Source organism: Rhodamnia argentea, chromosome 3 (genome assembly GCF_020921035.1).
Source record: "Rhodamnia argentea isolate NSW1041297 chromosome 3, ASM2092103v1, whole genome shotgun sequence".
NCBI lineage: Eukaryota > Viridiplantae > Streptophyta > Magnoliopsida > Myrtales > Myrtaceae > Rhodamnia > Rhodamnia argentea.
The window spans coordinates 14,840,018-14,861,443 of NC_063152.1; the positions used below are offsets into that span (position 1 = coordinate 14,840,018).

Genomic DNA, 21,426 nt, shown 5'->3' on the forward strand with positions numbered 1-21,426 from the left:
ATCGGACGAAGTACTCCTCTCAGGGAACTTTTGCTTCTGAATGTAAGTCTTGATGTCATGGAACCACGGCTTGCCATCGGGTTCGTCGATTACGACCATACAATATGCTGGTTTTCTTAGTACTTCAATCTTCAAGGGCTCAACCTCAAGCCCATTAGTGACTTGTAACATTGAAGACAAGGTTGCCAATGCGTCGCCGAACCGATTGTGAGTTCTGGATAAATATTCAAATGAGATATCATCAAATTCTTCCACCAACTCATCCAGATACTCATGGTAGGGCAACGGTTTGGCATCCCGAGTTTTCCATTTTCCAACCGTTTGGAGGATAATCAATGCCGAATCCCCAAATACCTTGAGTCGAGTAACTCCCATCTCGATCGCGGCCCGCAAGCCAAGGATACACGCCTCATATTCTGCTATGTTATTTGTGCAAGGAAATACCAATTTCGCTACCACGGGATAATGCTTGGCCACGTGGGATATTAGGACCGCTCCAGTGCACGATCCAGACAAATTTACAGCTCCGTCAAAATACATGATCCAGATATAATCATCCACCGCCATGATTCGATCCTCGGGATGATAGGTGTCATTATCCCGCCCGGACTTTCGGCTAGGACATCGGCTACGGCCCGTCCCTTGATCGATTTTTGAGACAAATACCGAACATCAAATTCGAAATGAGGACTGCCATTTGGCAAGTCTACCAATCAAGGCGGGTTGATTCAGGCGGGTATTTGATAGGATCACACTCTGTCACCAGAAGCAACTGGTAATTCAAAGTATATTGCCGAAGCCTGTGCGGTACCCAAACTAACGCCGCACATGTTTTCTTTGCTTCGGAGTACTTCATTTCCGAAGTCGTGAATTTCTTGCTCAGATAATAAATGGCTTGTTCTTTTCCATCCTCCTGCCTTTCTTGGGCTAACATAGCGCCCAAAGACTCACTATGGATTGTGAGGTAGAGGATTAAAGGTTGCCCCGGTGCTGGAGGAACAAACACGGGTGGATTCATGAGATGCTGTTTCAGCTTCTCAAAAGCTTCCTCACATTCGCGATCCCATTCGACTAGCGCATTCTTCTTTAACAGCTTGAGGAACGGCTTAGCGGTTTCTGATAACCGAGAGATGAATCGAGCAATATAGTTTAGCCTACCCATCAAACTTCGAACTTCTTTAACCGTCGTTGGCGGCTTAATCTCACGAATCGCCTTGACTTTAGAAGGGTCGACTTCAATACCCTTGCTGCTTACCACAAATCCGAGCAGCTTGCCCGAGCTGGTCCCAAAGACACACTTGGCGGGGTTGAGGCGTAACTTGTACTTTCGGAGTCTGTTGAACAATTTCTTCAGCGTTTCGACGTGATCTTCTCCATGCCTTGTTTTTGCTATCATGTCATCGACGTAAACCTCAATTTCATTATGCATCATGTCATGGAAAATGGCAACCATGGCCCGTTGGTAAGTAGCTCCAGCGTTTCTGAGACCGAACGGCATCACCCGGTAATGGAACATTCCCCATGGTGTGGTGAAAGTGGTTTTCAACTTATCATTGACATTCATCGGGATCCGATTGTACCCGGAGAAACCATCCATGAATGAAAACAATTCAAACCCCTTGATGATCACAACGAGTACGTCGATATGCGGGAGAGGAAAATCATCTTTAGGATCGGCTTTGTTCAAATCTCGATAATCGACACGGACCCGAATACGGCCGTCTTTCTTCATGACGGGGACTATGTTAGCGACCAAATCGGAATATTCTGTAGTCTCGATGAATCTTACGTCGAGAAGCTTCATGACTTCCTCTTTAATCTTCTGCACCAATTCTGGTCCGGCCCTCCGTGATTTTTGCACCACCGGCTTAGCCGAAGGATCGATCGGCAAGCAATGTTCGACAATGGAACGGTCAAGACCGAGCATATCCGCATAGGACCGGGCGAAGATGTCTTGGTAATCCCTCAAGAGATTGGTCGGACGTTCAGCTACGTCCTTAGGAAGGTTTGCCCCGATCTTAACTTCTTTAGGGTTTTTCGCATCGCCCGGGTTGATCGAGATAGTTTGTTCACCGGTCAAGGGCTTGATCTCCTCATGTTGTTCGAAATCCCGACGAATTTCCTCATAATCTGGATTGGACTCATCTAAGTCGTATACTTCTGAATCCATTGGTTTTCCCTCCTCATATGTGCCCTCGAAACATAAAGTAGCAAAATCGGAAGGACAAACAGGGCTTAATCATTCGTTCATTTTTTCAAAAATCGGGTGTTTCCTTTGAAAAATTTTGTTTTCGAAGACCTCGGGGCGAGAATTCTTGACGAAGCCCAACCCTCGGTGCTTACCGTAGATAACAGATTGTTCGATCGCTGGTTATCGTCATCGGGTTGGTTTCGTCATCGGGTTGGTTTGGGGATACTTCGACAAGATTCAAAGAATTTAATGAAGAACATCCGTAATTTTATTGATAATAAAATCAATGAATTACATCTTATTGGAAAAGAAATTGAAAAGTGCGACATAAAACTGAAACGAGAATCCTAAGAAAGTGATGCAACCTAGACTCCTAAAAACTAGAATATCCCACGCAGGGGCTTGCATAAATGTAAAGGTGTTACTCCGAATCTAAACCCTCCAGTGGATCGTCGAATATGGCATTGACGGATGGCCTTAAGGGTCTAGGCAGCATGTAAGGCTCCTCTTCAAGTGTTCCATCAACTTGCATGGGATCCTCAAATACGGCAGCAATGGTTAAATCATCAAACCATCGAGCAAGATCGGGGACTCCATCATCACCTTCATCGTCGTCCAGGTCCTTCAATTCAACCACATCATCTTGGTCCTTCAATGAGTTAGGGAAGACAATCCCTAGGTCATCTTCAAATTGAACTGTCTCATTGTAACCGGCGACTACTCCAGCTGATCGGAAGGTGGTGTACAAAGGTGGTGGCAAAGGACTACATTCCAGCTTACCGCGACCCATCGCACGTCGCTTGCCATGTCTAGGACGGCCACGTCCTTGGAATCCCAAACCAGCTGTATGGGATCGGCCTTTAAGTTGAATTGGGTTGCGGATCCCTTGGCCATGCCGACCCAAACCCTTGCCGGGCTCAAAACCATTACCGATCATTATCTTAGCTACCATAAGAGAGGTAGTTGATATTTCGAGAACGGGTAAGGGACTTTCCGGCGACGCATGAATGGTCCGTACTAGCTCAAAAGCATGGTAAGAATCTTCTTCATTATGAGCCGGCTCGATGTAGGGGATAGCCGTTTCGTTGAAGATTCGATGATCTTCCTCGCCATGGACAATCACTAACTTCTGCTCGACCACGAACTTGATCTTCTAATGAAGACTTGATGGAACAGCACCCGCATTGTGAATCCACGGATGTCCTAGCAAGAGGTTGAATGCGGATGGGATGTCTAACACTTGGAACAAGACATCGAACAGAGATGGTCCAATCTAGATCTCGAGATTAATTTGCCCCATAACGTTCTTTTTCATACCGTCAAAAGATCTGACCGAGGTTTTGGCTGCCCGCATCCTGGCCAAGTCAACTCCCGGGCGGTTCGGTGTAGCTAGGGGACAAATATTCAATGCCGACCCATTATCAATGAGCACCCGAGCCACATAAGTCTGTTTGTGCTTGACTGTTATGTGTAAGGCCTTGTTGTGGCATCGTCCTTCGGTAGGGATCTCATCGTCGGCAAATGCAACCTGATCTTTTAGAAGGATGGCCCCAACAAAATTCTCCAACCTATCCCGATCGATGTTTTCGGGCACATGAATTTGGCCCAACACCTTCATCGGGGAATCCCGATGTTTTTCAGATGACTGTAAGAGCTCAAGTAGAGAAACCCGAGCCGGCAACTTTAAGAATCGATCAACAATGTTGTACTCACTTGTCTTGATCACAGCAAAAAATTCCTTAGCATCCTTTTCATCTACCTGCTTGGCAGGCTGATCATCATTATAAGCACGTCCGCACCTTGTTATCGGGGCAAGGTCATAGGACCAAGGAACCGCCTTGCCATCTTTATAAGGAAAAGGTTGGGGGGAAGTAATCACCAGAGTCTCGGGTATAACAATTCCGAGTTCATCATCTATTGTGTCCTCCAAGGCGGGCATATCAGCTAACTCCGGATCACTCTTAATTAGACTAGTCACGTCGGCTTCTACTGCTTTAACCTTCGGAGAAGATTCGGATTGAGATAGAGCCAAAGCAGCAAATTCTTGATCCCAGTCAATTACAATCCGAGATACGGTGGCTACTACCTCGGTCTGATTTGACCGGACTATCAACCCGTTCTCCATAAGAGTTGAGATTCTTTCTTCCAGCTGGCCGAACGATACTATTTCTCCAACCCGATAATAGCCTGCTCTAACCAGAGCATTGAAAATGTCAACCAACCGGATCTTAAAAACACCTCTTCGTCCGCCTTCGTAACTAAAGACAGCATTAACCTTGCCTGAGTGATCCGGCAAAGGATTATTCTTGGTATTTGGCTGACTATTGTCTTGAAATGAAAATGCTTTGGAATCGAACAAGTCTTGAATGCGGTGTTTCAACACATAACAGCCGTCTGCATCATGTCCGGGCTCACCACAATGGTAGTCACACTTCTTTGACGGGTCATACCTTGGTGAGTTCGTGTTACCAAGTCGTAGAGGTTCGGAAGTCAGAAGCCCTTTCTTACGTAAGACCGCAAGCACCTGTGATGGGGTCCCGTGTAGATGAGTAAATTGCCGAGGAGGACGTAAATTTCCTTTTTGCCGTTGTGCACTAAAGTTGCCCTGCTGCTGGTTAGGGATCTGCACGGCCGGCACATGGGCCATAGGGTTTCGGGCATAGGTCATGTTAACGTGTGAGACAGGCTCTTTGTCTTTCTTTGCCGTGAATCTCTTGGTACTGGTGGCAACATCTCCGTACCAACCTTTCTTCATGCCGCTCTCAATCTCCTCAGCCATCGCAATGAGGTGACTAAACGACGTCGCAGCAGATCCAAGGATTCGTGATCGCATCGTCCGAGGTAAAGTGGAGACAAACAATTTCATGAGCTCTCGCTCGGGGGGGTACCCGGCTTCAGCCGAGAGGCCACATTCCTCCACCTAGTGGCGTATTGTTTAATCGTCTCGCCTTTCTTCATCTCTGCTTGTTCTAGATCTTCCCTAGAAATGCGAACATCCAAGTTGAAACTAAAATGCTTAACAAAAGCATTAGCCGCCTTCTCCCAGTTCTCCATGCTGTAGATTTCATAGTCCGTGTACCATCTCATAGCTGCATCTTTCAGACCGGCCTGGAAAGTCTGAATTATCAGAGGGCCGTTAGCCACATACTTGCTCATCCTAGCTTGGTACATCTGGACATGTTGCACTGGGTTGGAAGTGCCGTCGTACTTTTCGAAGTCGGGCATTTTAAACTTCTCGGGCACATTGACCTTCGAGAACGCGGAGAAATCAACCTGGGGAATGTTGTGGGTACCTTCTACTTCTCGGATCCTTTGCTCCATTTGGGCCAATAACTTGGCCATTTCACCGGATGGTCCCATAGTCATAGGGCTAGCTCGGGAGATGAGAGCTGGTGATGGGGCACCCGAGCTAGTGCCGATAATGTCAACATCCTCTAGCGGCATGGTGTAACCAGGGACATGCTCGGAAGCCTTCTCGGAATTGTTTGCGAGAAGGGTCGGAGAGACGACGTTCTGAGGTGTTGGACCAGTCGGGTGCTTAGCAGAAGCAACAGTAGCAGCCATCATACGTTCCATCATTTGGCTCATCATACCCTCAAACCTCTGATTCATAGCCTCGAATTGCTCTTGCAGAGCTTCCTGGATTGCGTTGTTGATTTCAGCCTTGTCTGCCATTTTCTTAGCCACCGTTCGGGTAATATGTGGAGGATCCGTGATAAATTACCTGCAAAGGAGAGTCATATGATGAGTATAATGCGTGAAAGACGTCGAGTCGATCCATGGCTGTACTAGACTCATGAGCACCTGACTCGTGACCTTGACCTGCAGGTTCCAGCCTCGTCGGGTTTCGGGAATTTATTCATGAAAAATCATCCGATTGTGAAACTGGTGTGAAAATTTACCAGCTTATAGCCAAGAGGCTGATTAACAACTTTTGTGTTGGACAATTGAGCTAGATCTAAATGGATCAAATCAGTTTAATGCATCTTTGTGAAAAATTACGTTCAGAAAACTGTTTCGTCCACCTGTTATTAAAAGAACGAAGGACCCCTTTAAATTGTGAATTTAATTCTGTAATTTTTCATGCTATTAGTTGAAACATAGATCTACAACTTTCATGTTTGGTAATTTAGCAATACGGCACGTTTTCTAGTAGTAAATTGCAAAATGAATCTGTAGTCTGAGAATATGTCAAATTCCAGCCTACTCAAACCCCGGCCATTAATTCCATGATAAATAGAAAACACACTGGATTACCACGAAATTTTTTGAGACGATGGATCAAGATCTTATGAACATTTTTTATTTGAAGTGAGGAAATTGAATCCAACAAGAAAGGGTCGTAAAAATTCGTACAAGACAGCAAGGTAGGAATGAAAACAGAACTGTTTTATTAATCTGAAAGTGTAATAAGACACGAGATCCCTAAAATTTGACGAAAACTCCTAACATGAGGCCTAGGAAAGCAAGAAAAACAAACGCGACGACATGACTCAACAAATGTCTATCACTTCGAGGGCCCGGCTCCATTCTTGGATCTCTTGACTTGAGGACCAGCTTGTGCCTTCAACCGCTTGATGACTTTCTTCGCCATGGCAATCTCTTCATCAGCTTCGGCCAGCAAACGCCTAAGCTCGTTGTTGAGGGATCGGGATGGAGTAATATCTGGGAGCTTTGGACGCCATTCCTCGGGGATGGAGTGCTTCAGATGGTACTCCTTGGTGGATCGATAGGCCTCCTCAGCGGGCTCTAGCGGTTTCCTCGGGAAAGAAAGTTTGGTCGGCCGAGAAGCAGCCCATAGGTAGTGAGCGGTAACGACCGTTTCTTCGTGCTCCGGGACAAGGTTCTCAAAGTTCAGCTGGATCTGATCGGATGGCAGAGGCGGAGGCATCTTCTGAACGCACCCGAACCGTCGGATGACTCGGGGCGGATAATACTCAGCTGCTCCAGTAAAACCCGGAAGAGGGACCGGTCCGGATCGGCCAGAGGTGAGACGAGCCTCCTTACGTTGGAACCAGCTAGCGTGCCATTGGAGAGACTTGGCGGAGGGATTCCTCGGGAGTTTTAGCCATTCGGAAAAGTGATAATCCGGGCATTTACTTTGTTTTTCTTTGAAGATGACCAATGGCGGGGCAAAATTTCTCAGTATGTCTGTTGACACAAGGTTTTGACATTCTTTGATATGAGACAAAAACCATACTTGCAAAAGCTCGGCGGGGGCTCGCAAAACCTTATCCTTGCCCCGTCGATACTTGTTCAATGAAATAATAGTTTCGGCCAAAATAGCATTCACAAAATTTCTTCCCTCACAAACTTGTTGAACAAAGTGAGCCATGTGAGGATTGATAGAATTCTTATGATGAGGAAAAACGATTAATCCAAAAAAGGCCAATAAAAAGATTTTTCCCTTTTGCAAGGATCGAGCTTTGTTAAAACAATCGATGAGAAAAGTAAAAGAACAATGCCCGTAGTTTCCTTTGGGAACCCTTTGAACGATCAATAATTCAACTTTTAAGAAATCGGCTAAAACCCCGGAGACATCCTCCTTTAGGTATGGATTGATGAGCTCAAAATCGATGGACTTACCAATGAGCACGCTATACTCTTCCAAGGTAGGGGTGAGCTCGTGCTTACCAAGCAGAAATGTGGCGGCTCGAGGAACCCAGCGGTGAGCGAGAGCCTGAATCATCCCGATACGGACCTTAATATCCAGCAACAAAATGAGCTTCCCCGGTCTGCTCTCTACATAGTGACGGGCGACCTCGTCCAGTTGGGGAAGCCAATCGATCGGATCATCCTTAGTGATCTCTACGATGCGAATGTTGCCGTGCCCCATGAAGTGATAGATCAAAATGACAACGCACCTAACAACCATGGATCGACTCAAAAAACACATATGCGAATATGATGCTCATAGGTTCAAAGACAAGCGGAATGATATATGCATGCTTTATTAGCCAAGTTTTTAAAGAACTCTTGAGGGCGGATCGGACTCAACGATTTAAGCCGTATCCAATGCCTCTTGAGCTTGGGGGATGTCAAGAAATCCTCTCATGCCCGCAGATTCGGGCCGGAGCGGGGAATTCTCAACATGATCGGGGTCGAGGGTAAAGTCATCCATTCCTCCATCCCGAGGCCAAGGCGGATCCTTACCCGAGACACCATCCTAGGTTCAACTAGCATTTTAGGGTCTAATGCAATGTCATGAATCATGCACGACGGTACAATCCACTCAATCATGGCATTCTATAATAAAATAAGACAACCGAATTAAATGCCAAAAATCAAGTAAACCTATAGAAAATCATCAGAAAAATGAAGCACAATGGAGTAAGATAATGCAAGATATAATCAATCAAACCCCAACCGATCGTTCCCAAAAAGAAATCAATCACATTCAAGGCAAATCACAATCAATCAAGGCATAGATCATGAAAATGAACGGCTTAAGTCCACAAAATTTTAATTTGTTCAAAAATTAAGGGGAATTGGGTGGAAATTCCGAAAATCAACCTTAAAATTTGAAAATTAATTTTAATTTCGAAAAATCAAATTTAATTTTCGAAAATTAATTAAAATTTCGGTTAACCCCTTTTATTTTCAAAAAATTAAAATTAATGTTCCCCAGCGGAGTCGCTAAGTTGTCGCGACCTAAAAATCAGGTTAACGGATTACCAGGTTAATTAAATCAACTAACCTAATTCGGACCCTCCCAAGTCCTACCGAATCGCAACTTAGGTTTATTCATGAGAAAATATTTAATCGGAGCCGCCACTAATCATTTACGGTAGGTTGATTAGAAACCTATATAAAATAGCGGGAGAACTATTTTATCTCTACGAACCAGAGAGAATAAGTCCGAGGACTTGGTTACGCTAATTGAAAAAAATGAACGCCCTTTCGGTACCAATTTCATGAAAAAAGCCTTTCCGATTGATCGATGTGAATTTGATTAATTGGAAAAATGTGACATGAAGACCATATATTAAGCGCCTAGAGGATGATTTTTTTGGTATTTTCGGCAATAAAAGAAAGCATTCAAAAGCATTCAAAAATCTGAACAAAAATAAACAAAAATGCCCATAATATACCTTTAATTTCGGATTTTTTCGAAAATCCTCTCATTCCCAAAGATGCGGGCTAGAGCGAGATTTTATCCGCTACATTCTCGAGGATTCGAGCCAGTATGCGGATACGCGTATAGAAAAACAACATCCCTTTTGCCAAAGGGCGGAACACGAATTTCTATACTAAATCACCATCCCATTCCACGAGATCGTGGCTAAGGCGTGTGATTTATTTTTCCGACGGGTCTAGGCATAAAGGGGAGCATATATTATGGGCATGTTTGTTTAAAGATGTGCAAATTTTATAACAATCAAAAGCAAACAATCAGCACGACAAAAATAAAATAAAAATGAGTCAATTGAGATTGAATTTTCGAAAATTAAAAGAGGGGCGGCCGAAATTATGACATTGGGGTCCACCTTTCCTCATCCAAATTACAAATGTTAATTTGAGGAAATTATCTTTAAGGATCGGAGAAATTATTTCAGATAATTCTCAAAATTTAAGACGTTATCCAATGAATTCAAATCTTATCGCTAATCAAATAATTTGAGAAAAATTCAGGAGAGATAAGATAAGATAATAGCCAAAAACCAATCAACCAACTCGATGATCATGAGATAACAATTTCAACATAAAGTTCAAGTTACTATCTAGTTAAGCACGATTCTTATCCGTAACATGAAATTATCATCGGATAATCAAAGATAGTGTAACTCAACCAACCAAAGATCAAAATTCAAGGCAATGCTCATCCACATCATGCATAATCCGGCCAAGGTGACTCATAAGCACTGAAAATCAATTTTTTAATTCAACAAAATCCACGATTTTTTCAACCAATTCAATTTGATCTTTGGAAATTGTTCGAATAAATTTTACTTTGAGAAAAGATAAATTTCCAATCAAATTTCAATCTATTCCCAAAAGAATCACAATTTGACCAAATTCGTGAACAAGTTTAGAAAAGTCAGAATTTTGTTTCAAATACTCAATTTTCTACACTTGTGGTTGAAATTGACAAAAATATGCAATTTTTCAACTTTGATTGCAAATCAGCATACCTTCATTGGCGTTTATGAACGTATATGCATGTTACCAATTTAAACAAGCATAGATAGCAACCAAAAAAGTTGAGAAAATTACCTTTTTCCGAGCTAAATTGCAGCACACGCGCAGCCTTGAAATTGCGCCTTTTCGAGCTCAATTCGTCGCCAAACCTCTTCCGAATGATCAAGCAGCAATAATAAGGAGATTAGAGCCTTAAATAATGATGAAACAAAGACTAAACGACCTTGAATAAGGGCTGATCAGCGGCGAAACAGTAGTGGGCAGCAGCTCTTGGTCAGCAGTTTTGGTGATTCGGGTGCGCCGGCAGCGAGACGGATTGGCGAGCGGATGAGTGGGGCTAGCGACAACCGATCAAGGCTGAATGTTGGACTATGGTGGATGCACAACAGCTGCTGGATGGGGGTTACGGCAGCTGTGATGAACAGGGGCAATAGGACCCGGCGATGAGGAGGGGTCGCTCGGCTTGGGGCACCTTCGGCTAGGGGATTATCTCAAGCACGGGGAGACAATCATCTCACAAGAAAGCTCTGAATTTTCTGCTCTCAAGGCTCTCTCTCTTAGGTGCCGAAAATTTGATAATGGCCTCCTCCTTTGAACGTGAATGAGCTCTTGTTTATATAGAGTCCTGAGCCAGAGTCCTAGTAGGAGTAGGAGTTGTCGGAAACCGTCGGATTATCAACCCTAGCTAGAATAGGATTTATTATGAACCGTTAGATTTAGGTTTCTGAATCCGATAAAACTCTAGCTAGATAGGATCCCCAAATCATTAGAACTCTTGAATTATTTGAACTTCGAGGAGTCCTAATCCACTAGGACTCTATGAATCTCGGCCAAAGGGGGTAATGATGAAAGAAATGGCTGAAAATGGCCTCTTTTGTGGGTTTAGAATGCAATTTTAGGCCTAATTGGGTTCTAGATGATTAATGGCTAATTAACTCGGGGCTTCACTTCACGATGGGCTAATTTGGAGTCAAATTAAGGACCGAACCCATCATGGAATTTCAGCCAGTCTTTGTAATGCCTCATTCGAATTTTCTAATCAATCCATGGGCTCATCTCACATTCTTGAACTCAACTAAGGCTTTTCTAAATAACGGACATTTAACCGAAAGCCTTATTTGGATAATTTAAGCTTGAACCAAATAAAATTGGCTTGAAGTTAAGTTCAATTAGCTTAATAAATTCGGCACACCCTCTGCCCGAACAAAAATTTTCAAACTGAATATGATCTTGGTGAACGCTAAAACTAAGCTCAATTGACTTACCTCTGATTCTAAATGTAATGACCGACAAAAATTGAATATGCAATGCATGAGAAATCATTTTTGTGAGAACAATATCTAATTCTCATTTTATACTTATGTGAATGATTTTCTAAAAATCAAAATTTAGGTGTTAACAAATGATGACTTAACTTTTTTATCGGTTGAAAATGAGTTCTATGGGTAACCCATTTTTAACCCATTAGATTTAACTTCAATTCTTTGAACCCATTTTTAGTGAGCTCTCTCAAAGCTAACAATTCATATAGAACCCATTTATTCAAAATATGAGTAAAAAAATGGGTCGTGGACCCATATTGACAGTTGTTGATAAATTAATATGAGCTACTATGACCAACAGGTTGCCAGTTACATAATTTTAGCAATGGGATTTAAAATTGACTAGCCATATCAGAAAATTTACTAAAAGACTCCTCCTCCTCCTCCTTAGACTCTAGGGGCCAAAGGCAAAGAGAAGCCCATATGGTTGACGAACTCTTCGTAAGTTTGTATTATCAATTTGTGAGGGTACTTTATACACATATGCAGATACACACGCATGCGCGCAGAGAGTGAGAGAGAGATACCTCTTTTGAGAACGTTTCATCATCTTATACACTATGTTCAATACTCCTTCCTCAGTGCACGTTTCATCATCTTGTACATCTTTTGTTTCATTTGAACTTTCAACTTTGGTGCTCGTTGGATTATCTTCGCGCAAAATCTCCAAATCGTTTTCCCGTGGCTTGCATAATAGTCGGAATCCAAACTGTTTCACAATTCCTCTCCTATCTCCGTATATATTTTGATTTCTAGATGCTCTAATGCTCAAGTGGAAATGACTCAAGTCATTTGGACCAACATCGTCTACTGTCCACACATTCTTTGGATCCGTAAACAAAAGCCACACATGGTCCGAATCAAATGACCTGGCGGCCATGGGGCTTTCCGTGCATTTGCCATTAACGGATGCGGTAAACTCAAATTGGCAAGACCTCATTCCTTCTGCTCGAATTACGAAACACAAAGCAACTCCTAGGATCTTCTCATAAAAGCCCTTTGATGCCACGAAAGACACATAACCCTCTTTATTGGGAAGCAACCACTCTGGCATCTCTCCTCCAGGTAGAATAACTTGGCAATTTATTTTGTGATGAAGTTTCTGTCATAGATGTAGACTGTCAGATACTTCTTCGAAATTGGCACATACAAAGAGGAGTTTCATTGAGTTAAGTGTGTAGTCCTAGAGTTAAGATATAGTTAGCAATAGCATCATGAGTGGAAACAGGATAGGTATTGTTAAAGATTTTGTAACTGGATGAACATGTGTTATTGAAGTCTTTTTATTGGGTGATCCTTGTAATTCAACAACGAACTATGAGTTCTGTAAATAAAGAGAATATCCTTTGCATTCCACCACATTTATAGAATCCATGATTTTCAGCCTTTAACAATACGTAAACGCTCTATGCAGCCAATAATGAGAGAGAGAGAGAGAGAGAGAGAGAGAGAGAGAGAGAGAGAGAGAGAGAAGCTAACCTCATGCTTGAACCAATCATTCAGGAAGAACCCATTAGGGACCAGTTCATGACATGCATATAACTGGATATACTTAACGTTACCCATCTCGAAGGACAATTTTACTCAAAGATTTGCAACCACTTGCATCTACATGTGTCAATTTCACTGGAAAATAGGCGATCTCTTGTAGTTGTTCGCACTTTCACACATCCAAAAACCACAAATTTCATAGTTGCCTGCATATTAAAGATTAGTAAAATTGTTTCCCGACAAATCCAATGATTGTAAGCAGGGAAAACAGGAAAGATTCTCAAAGAATTTTACTTGTAATAGATTGCACCATGCAAGGTGCAACTGCAATAACATAGGAAATCCCGTCTTTGTATGCGGATCACTCGAATCATCTGCCTTTGGAAACTTTTTTAGTTTTGAGCAGCCATTAAGATCCAACTCTTCGAGATTTTGCAACTTATAAATGCAGGATGGAAGGATTGCCAGTTTCTTGCAATCTCTCAACGACGTTGTTTTCAAAGAAACAAGATTTTCTATGGACGGAGGAAGTTCCTCAAATGAAGTCCTGTCTAAATAAAATTCTTGCAAGCTTTCGTTTTTATTCAGAATGTCAAGGAAATTTGCAATTTGGAGCACCCCCTTAAATTTAAAAACCATAACTTGTGTGGATAGGCAACTGATTCAAGGCCACACTCCAAGTTTTCGCACTCGTGGAGATCCAACATCTCAAGATTTGGAGTACCGCTAAGGTCAGGCATACAAACCAGCGACTTGCATTCGTGGAAGTCAATGAACTTCATGTTTTTAAGGCCCTGAAAAACAATGAAACCGACTTGGATAGACAACTCAGACGAACAAAGAAAAAAGGTGAGATATTTATGCAATTCAAAATAAGCTCCGAGTCCTTTAATAAAAATCACTTGATCATGATTCAAGCACAGGTAATCAGAATTCACTTGATCGTGTGGTGTATACAGAGCACTCCCTCTCCCTTTTTAAATATGAGTCTAGTAAGAAATCCTTGTAAACTCGCCCAAAGAGGAAGAAGACTCGTAATTCCATGGCACACTAGAGTGGTGTGGCCACTTCCACTACATTTACGTGCAGAAACAAACTTGTAACTCAGAGAGAGAGAGAGAGAGAGAGAGAGAGAGAGAGAGAGAGAGAGAGTAACCTCAAGTGGGAGCACAAGGGCCATGGTCAATCCTTTGCCAACTAATCCGTGGCATGAATTTACTATAACATCATAAATACAACCACTACAATCATACCTGGCATTTGCATACATATAAACACAGTATACATTCATCAATAGACTTTGACATCTTAATCTAGTGGATCTCATGTGCGATTTTTTAAACCCCTATGATGCATATCCATTGAGTTGTTATTTGAGTTAATTATCAATATCTATCTGATTGTTTTAAAAGTACCAACCATGCCAATAATCCATATCCTGGATATGTGTAGGATAAATTCAGAAACTTCAAATTCAAAAAATGCTGCACATTATAAAGAAAAGCTAAACAAGATTGTGATAAATTCAATTTGTATGCACCGAAAATGTAAACCGTCAACTAAAGCATTTACGACATATCTTTAAGTTCCCTTCTAATTCCTTAATCTGGTTGTTAAACACATCAAGCCGGACAAGTTTCTTTGGACGAGCACTAAACTTCAGAGTGGACAAAGGACATTCAGGCCATTCAAGTCACCTTAAATCGTTAGGAAGACATATGGGACCTCCACGGCTTGAATCATTAGGAAGACGCATGGCACCTCCGTTGAGTTGTGCAGTCCGAAATGAGCAATTTCAGTCTCCTCATGTGTGTGAAAGCACTGGGACTGATGTCTAGCTCTTCTTGTCTCAGCAATAGCGGCATTATGCCTTTAACAGCATTGGTTCCCTGTCAAGGAAAGGAAAATAATCATGAACAACCAAACGCAATTAGGTAATAGCATGTAAACTAAAGAAGATAAGATTATTGACGGTTTCATGAAAAGCTCTCACCGTATCCTGCGACAGTACTTCATAAAAATCATCATAGCACCATAATCTACTCCGTTTCCCAGGGTCATCTGGACACTCTTGCTTAACGATATCTGGACCCATCAGCTGAAACAAGTCATGCATTTGTACTCTTATCACATTCTCAATTGTAAGTAAGGATCACTCTATTAGAATCTGAATCCCAATTAATGCATTTGAACCACAACAATCAAGAACTCTGGTTACATAATCCCTCAAGAAACCCTTAAAGAAGCAAGTAATGTCAAGAAAAAATGTCCTTCTCATTGTCCTCAAGCGCATCAAAACTTATCTTGAGAACACCGTTTATATCTTTATTAGGACTTTCAGCAAGTTTGCCCAATGTACTCTCCCATTCCGCTCTGCTTCTACCATACAAAAAGGGACCCAACACCACATCCGCTAAGGGAAGGCCATTAGCATAGCCCAAAATATTATCTATGAGATCCCTACTTATGTCTTCCGTTGGGTCCCTTGGAAAAGCATATGAACTGAGAAGTTCAAAAGCTTCACCTCGATCTAATGGTTTAACTTCATATGCCTGATCTATCCCATGAGAAGTTAGTACATGTTTATCTCTTCACGTAATGATGATCCTGCTCCCTTTTCTAAACCATTCACGTTATCTAGCTAATGCATTCAACTGGTTCTCATGATCCACATCATCAAGCACAAGAAGAATCTTCCTGCAGCAAAGTCTATCTCGTATCAGATTAACATCTTCATCCACACTGAAGACCACTAAATTTTCTTTCCATAATATCTCAGATAACAGTGTTTTCTGCAAATGAACCAGGCCATCAGGTTTATTGGAAGTTTCTCTAACATTTGGAAGAAAGCTGCACCCATCAAACTGACTAGCAATACTGTTATAAACAGCTTTAGCGAAAGTGGTCTTCCCAATACCTCCAGTTCCCCATGTTCCTAACATCCCAACATCATCCCATCCCATACTTAACAACGATTTCACTTCTTCCACCCGGAAACCGACACCGACAGGATACTTGGCAACACTCAAGGGGTCTCATCTCTGCCGAAACAAAGAAGTAAAAAGAATGCGAATGAACAGAAATATACAGTTCATTGAACCACTAAAACTAATAAGAAGCAAAAAATCAATCTTCAATGGTCCAAGACATTACTCGAACACACCAATCGATGCCATCATGTATCAATAAGATTAGCGAATTCCAAATGCTTTTACAGGGTCGAATAGGGATACTGCGATTACCCATCGACATAATGCCAATCGGACAAATTGGCGGTTTCAATTAGGGCTTGCCTCCATTTCTCCACCTTCTCAGAATCCTTTCCTAATTTCTCCTCGTGCCTGGCCAATGCCTTGCCATAACTCTCTCTCTCTCTCTCTGCCCTCGAATCTCCCTCGGCTCCGCTCTGTAGAACACAGGCAACTCCAGCTGTCCCTTGAGCCTCTTACACTCCGTTACCTTCACCAGCTCCTCCAAGCACCATCCAGACGAAGCGTAGTTCCCGAAGAAGACGAGCATGGCGATTCGCGACTCCTCGATGGCCTTCTTCAGCGCGGGCGAGATTTCGTCCCCGGGCCTCAAGTCCTCGCTGTCGATGGAGGCGTTGATGCCACGGTGAGGCAGAGCCCTGTGGAGATGAGCGAGGAAGCCGTGGCAGACGTCCGGGCCTCTGAAGCTGAGGAAGACGTCAAAAGGCCATTTTGCTTCGGAAGAAGAAGAAGAAGACGACATTGGAAAGATAGAAGGCGACGCTTAGTTTGGATTCGTGTCGAGCAACGACAGATGCTTCGTCGCCATTGACGGCTTCGTCTGGAACTCATCGTAGAGTTAGTTGACGAATCGATGCTGACTGAGAAACGTCTAACGTCGCACAGTGTTAGGAAAAGAGCCGTTTCTTTTTCGTTTAATTTCTCACACAAGTTGGACACCAAACCTTAGCAACATCGGCATACCGACTAGGGGTCCTAATGAAAATATATAGATTTCCAATTTTTCGAACTTCCATCATGCCGACTTTGTCCAATGACTTTGTCCAATACCTTTTATCAAAGAGACTTTCCTATTGCTGGAAGTAAAGAAAAGCCCACCAGTAATGGAGCTTCGAAAATGTACTCATTATGATATTGTGGCAAAATAATCATATGATTGCGTTTAGTGGTCTAAATGTCTTACAGGGCTAGATAGAAAGATATCAAAATATGCACTTTTGCCTACTTCGTTTTTATTTCTTATTATTTTCCCTCTTTTCTTTCTATTTCTTTTCCATTTTTAGTTCTTTTTTTTTTCCGTTCCCATCGTTCTCCAATAAAATTTTATTAAATAGTAACCTATACTAATACGCCTAAAATGCCTAAAATATGTCATAATACGAATACTAGATATATATACATATAAATATATGTATATTGTTATATGTTATATATATACACACACATATCAATAGATATAATTTCAAATATATAAATAAAAATAGGAATAAGTAAAAGGTTAATATCACGAAAAATCCCAAATTGGTATATCTGTGATAAATTTACCTCAAGTTATTTTTTTTACCATAAAAAATTCTAAATTGGTACACATGTGACAAATTTACCCCAAACTATTTTTTTTATCATAAAAAATCCCAAATCGATAGACCTATAACAAATTTACCCTTTGTTAAATTAAGTTAATACCATAAAAAAATTCAAATTAATACACCTCTATGTTAAAAATCCTAAAGTGGTACACCCATGAAGTATCACATGCCATCTAACTCAGCAATGTGACGGTTAAATTTAACGAAAATTAACGAAGGGTAAATTTATCATTAGCATACTAGTTTGGGGTAAATTTGTTACAACCGTACCGGTTTGGAGTTTTTTATGGTAAAAAAAATAGTTTGGGATGAATTTGTCATAGATGTACTAGTTTAGGATTTTCCGTGGTATTAATCCTAAGTGAAAACGAAATTGTTGATATTGTTTTGTTAGTTTAAATTTTTTTTTCTATATTGGAATTCAAATGTTATTTTAATTTTATTAATTTAATAATTTTTTTATTCGAGAAAAATAAATTTTATATTATGAATATTAAAAATCCTCTCTAACCTTTTCCCACGTCCCCCAAAAGATAATTTTATATAAGTTAATCTGGGTTATATCACTATTGTATTGGACTTGATCATATTTTGAGCAGGAACCAAATATAAGATATGATAAATTTTGTCAAATTCTGACTTTTATCCCGACTACCAAGTGTAGACTATATGTTTTCTTGTGAATACAAATACATATGCAAAAAAATGAAAACAGATTAAATGTGTGGAGAAAGAGATACATATTTATAATTGTTGTGTCACCCAAATGAAGATATTCCATGGGATATTCTTCTATGATTTCTTTTATGCTTTTGACAATCTATAGCTTTTAGTCATGGTTAAAACATTTTTTTTTTTTGTTATTTTGGAAGGAAACTAAGAAGCTGCATGACAACACTTTTGCTTCTAGATTTCTCTGCCGTAAGTCAATATGGTAGGGAAATTCGTTTGACAAAAACCTTACTAAAGGAGAAATCCGTTTGGTAAAAAAATTGACTTCTGGTAGGATTTTTAACATCTAGTAGAATTTTCAAATTCTAGCAAGGTGTTTGGCCAACTTTGAGAAGTAAAAAACCGCTTTAGAATCACTTTTTCAACCACATTGATCTCGCCCACCCACCTCCCGCCGACTACCCGCCGTCGGTTGCCCCGCCTCCCCAGTTGGGCCGCCGCCCCACCGCTGCCGCCGCCCTTCAATGACCCCCAGCACTGCTTGGCCGATGGCCGGGTGTCCCAGCTGTGGCAGGCGGCGGTCGGAGACGGTCGGCCGCCGAAGATTTTGTTAATAATGTTTCAAAAGTAGAATTTTTCAACCGTTACCAAACAAATTTTTTCGATCGGAAGTCAATTTGGAGCAGAAGTAGAAAAATCAACTTCTGCTTTTGAAGAGAAGTAAATAAATAAATTTCTGATCAAAAGTTGATTTACGGTAGAGAAGTGTTGCCATGTGCGCCCTAAATGCCCAATAATTGATCCTCAAAGTTCATTCAATGCCTGATTAAAAAAAACGTCACATTTTTGAAAATCTGATCCAGGACCACAAGGTGTTAACTTAATAATGCTTCCAAATATAAAATCTTTATTTTTTCAAGCAATGTTTGGAATTTGATTCGTTTGGACTCTACTAGATAGGTCTGTGATATTCACTTTGCTGTTGTCAGTGTGAACGATGGCTAGCGAGTATACTTGTCTATGATACTTTATTTTACTAATTAATAAATCCAAAAACGCATCATGAAAATGAAAAGGATTTAACTAATAATCAATATGTTAATTAGTTGCGCCATCCATCTTATAAAACAGACGCACAACGTTGGAAATTAGCACTTTAGTCAACTGATCATTATTTTATTCGGCAAAGATAAAAGAAAGACCTCCGTTATTTTAATTGGACTTGCTTTTATTAAACCGAGATGACTTCAAAGCAAATTAGCATGGATACGGCCACTTTTTTTTAAGCTGCACCCAGAACCTAGCAGAGGCCAAAAAAAAAAAAAACCAAAAAATTATCAATTTTTAAGCTGTATCCACTTTTTTTTCCCTATCATTTACAGACTTCTATTTACGTGTACAGTAGCGCTTAAAGTTTGCCAAAATTTTTAAGATGACCGACCTTTATTAGGATAACTTGTCGAGTTTTTCCTAGTTAAGTTACCAAATAGTTTTGAGTTACCTCTATTTGAATTACTTACTAAGTTTATTACACCTTATACTTTTTTTTTCTGTTGGAATTATGCCTTATTCTGACCAGCTCTTCTATAGCATTATCAACTTTAATTTAAGCCATTTATCAATTTGTCTAAAAAAAAAAGTTGTCTCCAATTAAGTTACCAACTAGTTGTGTTTAATCTACTGTCGGTCCATTACCAACGTGTATTTTTTCCATTAATTTATAAGCTCTTTAGTTGGGTTAAATACTGGGAAATAAAGTTGGTAAGTCACCAAATAAACGTTAGCAAATCTGTGTATCACACGTTCAATTTAAGGTGTTGGTAAATAATGAGAGAATCTTCTAAGAAAAGTTGGTAACTAACTCTGATAAGAGTTAATAATGCAATATTAGTCGACGAGTTAAACGTACAAAAAAAGTGGGTAAGTAGGGTAAATAAAAGTTGTAACTTAGTATAAAACTTCATAAATTTAAAAAAGTCCTAATACACATTGGTAAGCAACTCAAATTAGAGCTAAGCGAGCTAGGGAGTTACAGGAAGTCTCCTTCGCTGCGTTTCATATTTTCTTGGAAGGGCTGAGCGAATTTACTGCATTAAATAATTATTCATTACAATATTCTAATTGATAATATGAGTTTGATTACACTTCAAAATATGAAATACATAATCTCGATTGATTCCGCCTCAAGTAGTACTTTATAAAATGGATAAGTGCATTGAAAGTCCTAAACTTATCTCTAAAATTTTGAAAAAGTACAACAAAGTCCAAAAACTTGTCATGAAAGTACAATCGAGTCTAAAACTTTTCACAAGTGCAATCAAGTTGTCACGAAAGTGATTCGAGTCCCAAAACTCTCAAAAAATGCAATTAATGAAGGACTCGATTGGACTAATTTGAAAAATTTTAAGATTTGATGGCACTTTTTGAAAGTTTTAAGATTCAATTGCACTTTTGCGATAAGCTTTAAGACTGAAGTGTACCTTTTGAAAATTTTAGAACTCGATTATATTTTTTATAATAAGTTTTAAGACTTCCAATACAATTATTTTTCGTGAAACTAAAAACTTTCTTCCATGTCACAATAGGACAAAGGCTATTTGATCCGGAAAGCTTACCACTCCCCGTTTTCAAGCACAACAAACAGATGATGCATTTTAAATTAATCTAGGCAGAGGAGACATTTGGCATTAGGGAATGTACATCATAAACTGTCTCAAATCAATTGAGAAAAAAGAGCGATGTAATGATAAAACTCATTTATGTTATACTATAAATAGATGAGAAAAATTATTAAAAAAGTTTAAAATATATTGTAAAAATTATCGTAATTGTGTCAATTCAGTCAAGAACTCTTTTTTTGACCAATTTAGTCCTAATTTTTTTTCAATTGTGTCAATTCAGTCTATTCGGGCAATCAGCCAGCACTAACGTGGACGCCGGTCGGATATACAAATAAAATATTTATGACTGAATTTATACAATTGTAATAAATTTATAACTTTTTTGGTATGTCCCCCAACAGATGATAGTGT

The 21,426-nt window shown here is 40.4% G+C and overlaps 1 protein-coding gene and 1 long non-coding RNA gene across 2 annotated transcripts in view; both read right to left on the minus strand.

Annotated features, from left to right (window-relative positions):
* Positions 1-13,438, minus strand: part of LOC125314488 — a 117,559-nt gene extending 104,121 nt beyond the window's left edge. The window contains exon 1 of the long non-coding RNA XR_007197958.1: positions 13,385-13,438. This is a non-coding gene — a long non-coding RNA (uncharacterized LOC125314488). The remainder of the gene's footprint in view (positions 1-13,384) is intronic.
* The window catches only part of LOC115729247 (disease resistance protein RUN1-like), a 1,053,956-nt gene that overhangs the window by 698,150 nt on the left and 334,380 nt on the right, over positions 1-21,426 (minus strand). The gene's annotated exons all lie outside the window — the stretch shown is intronic.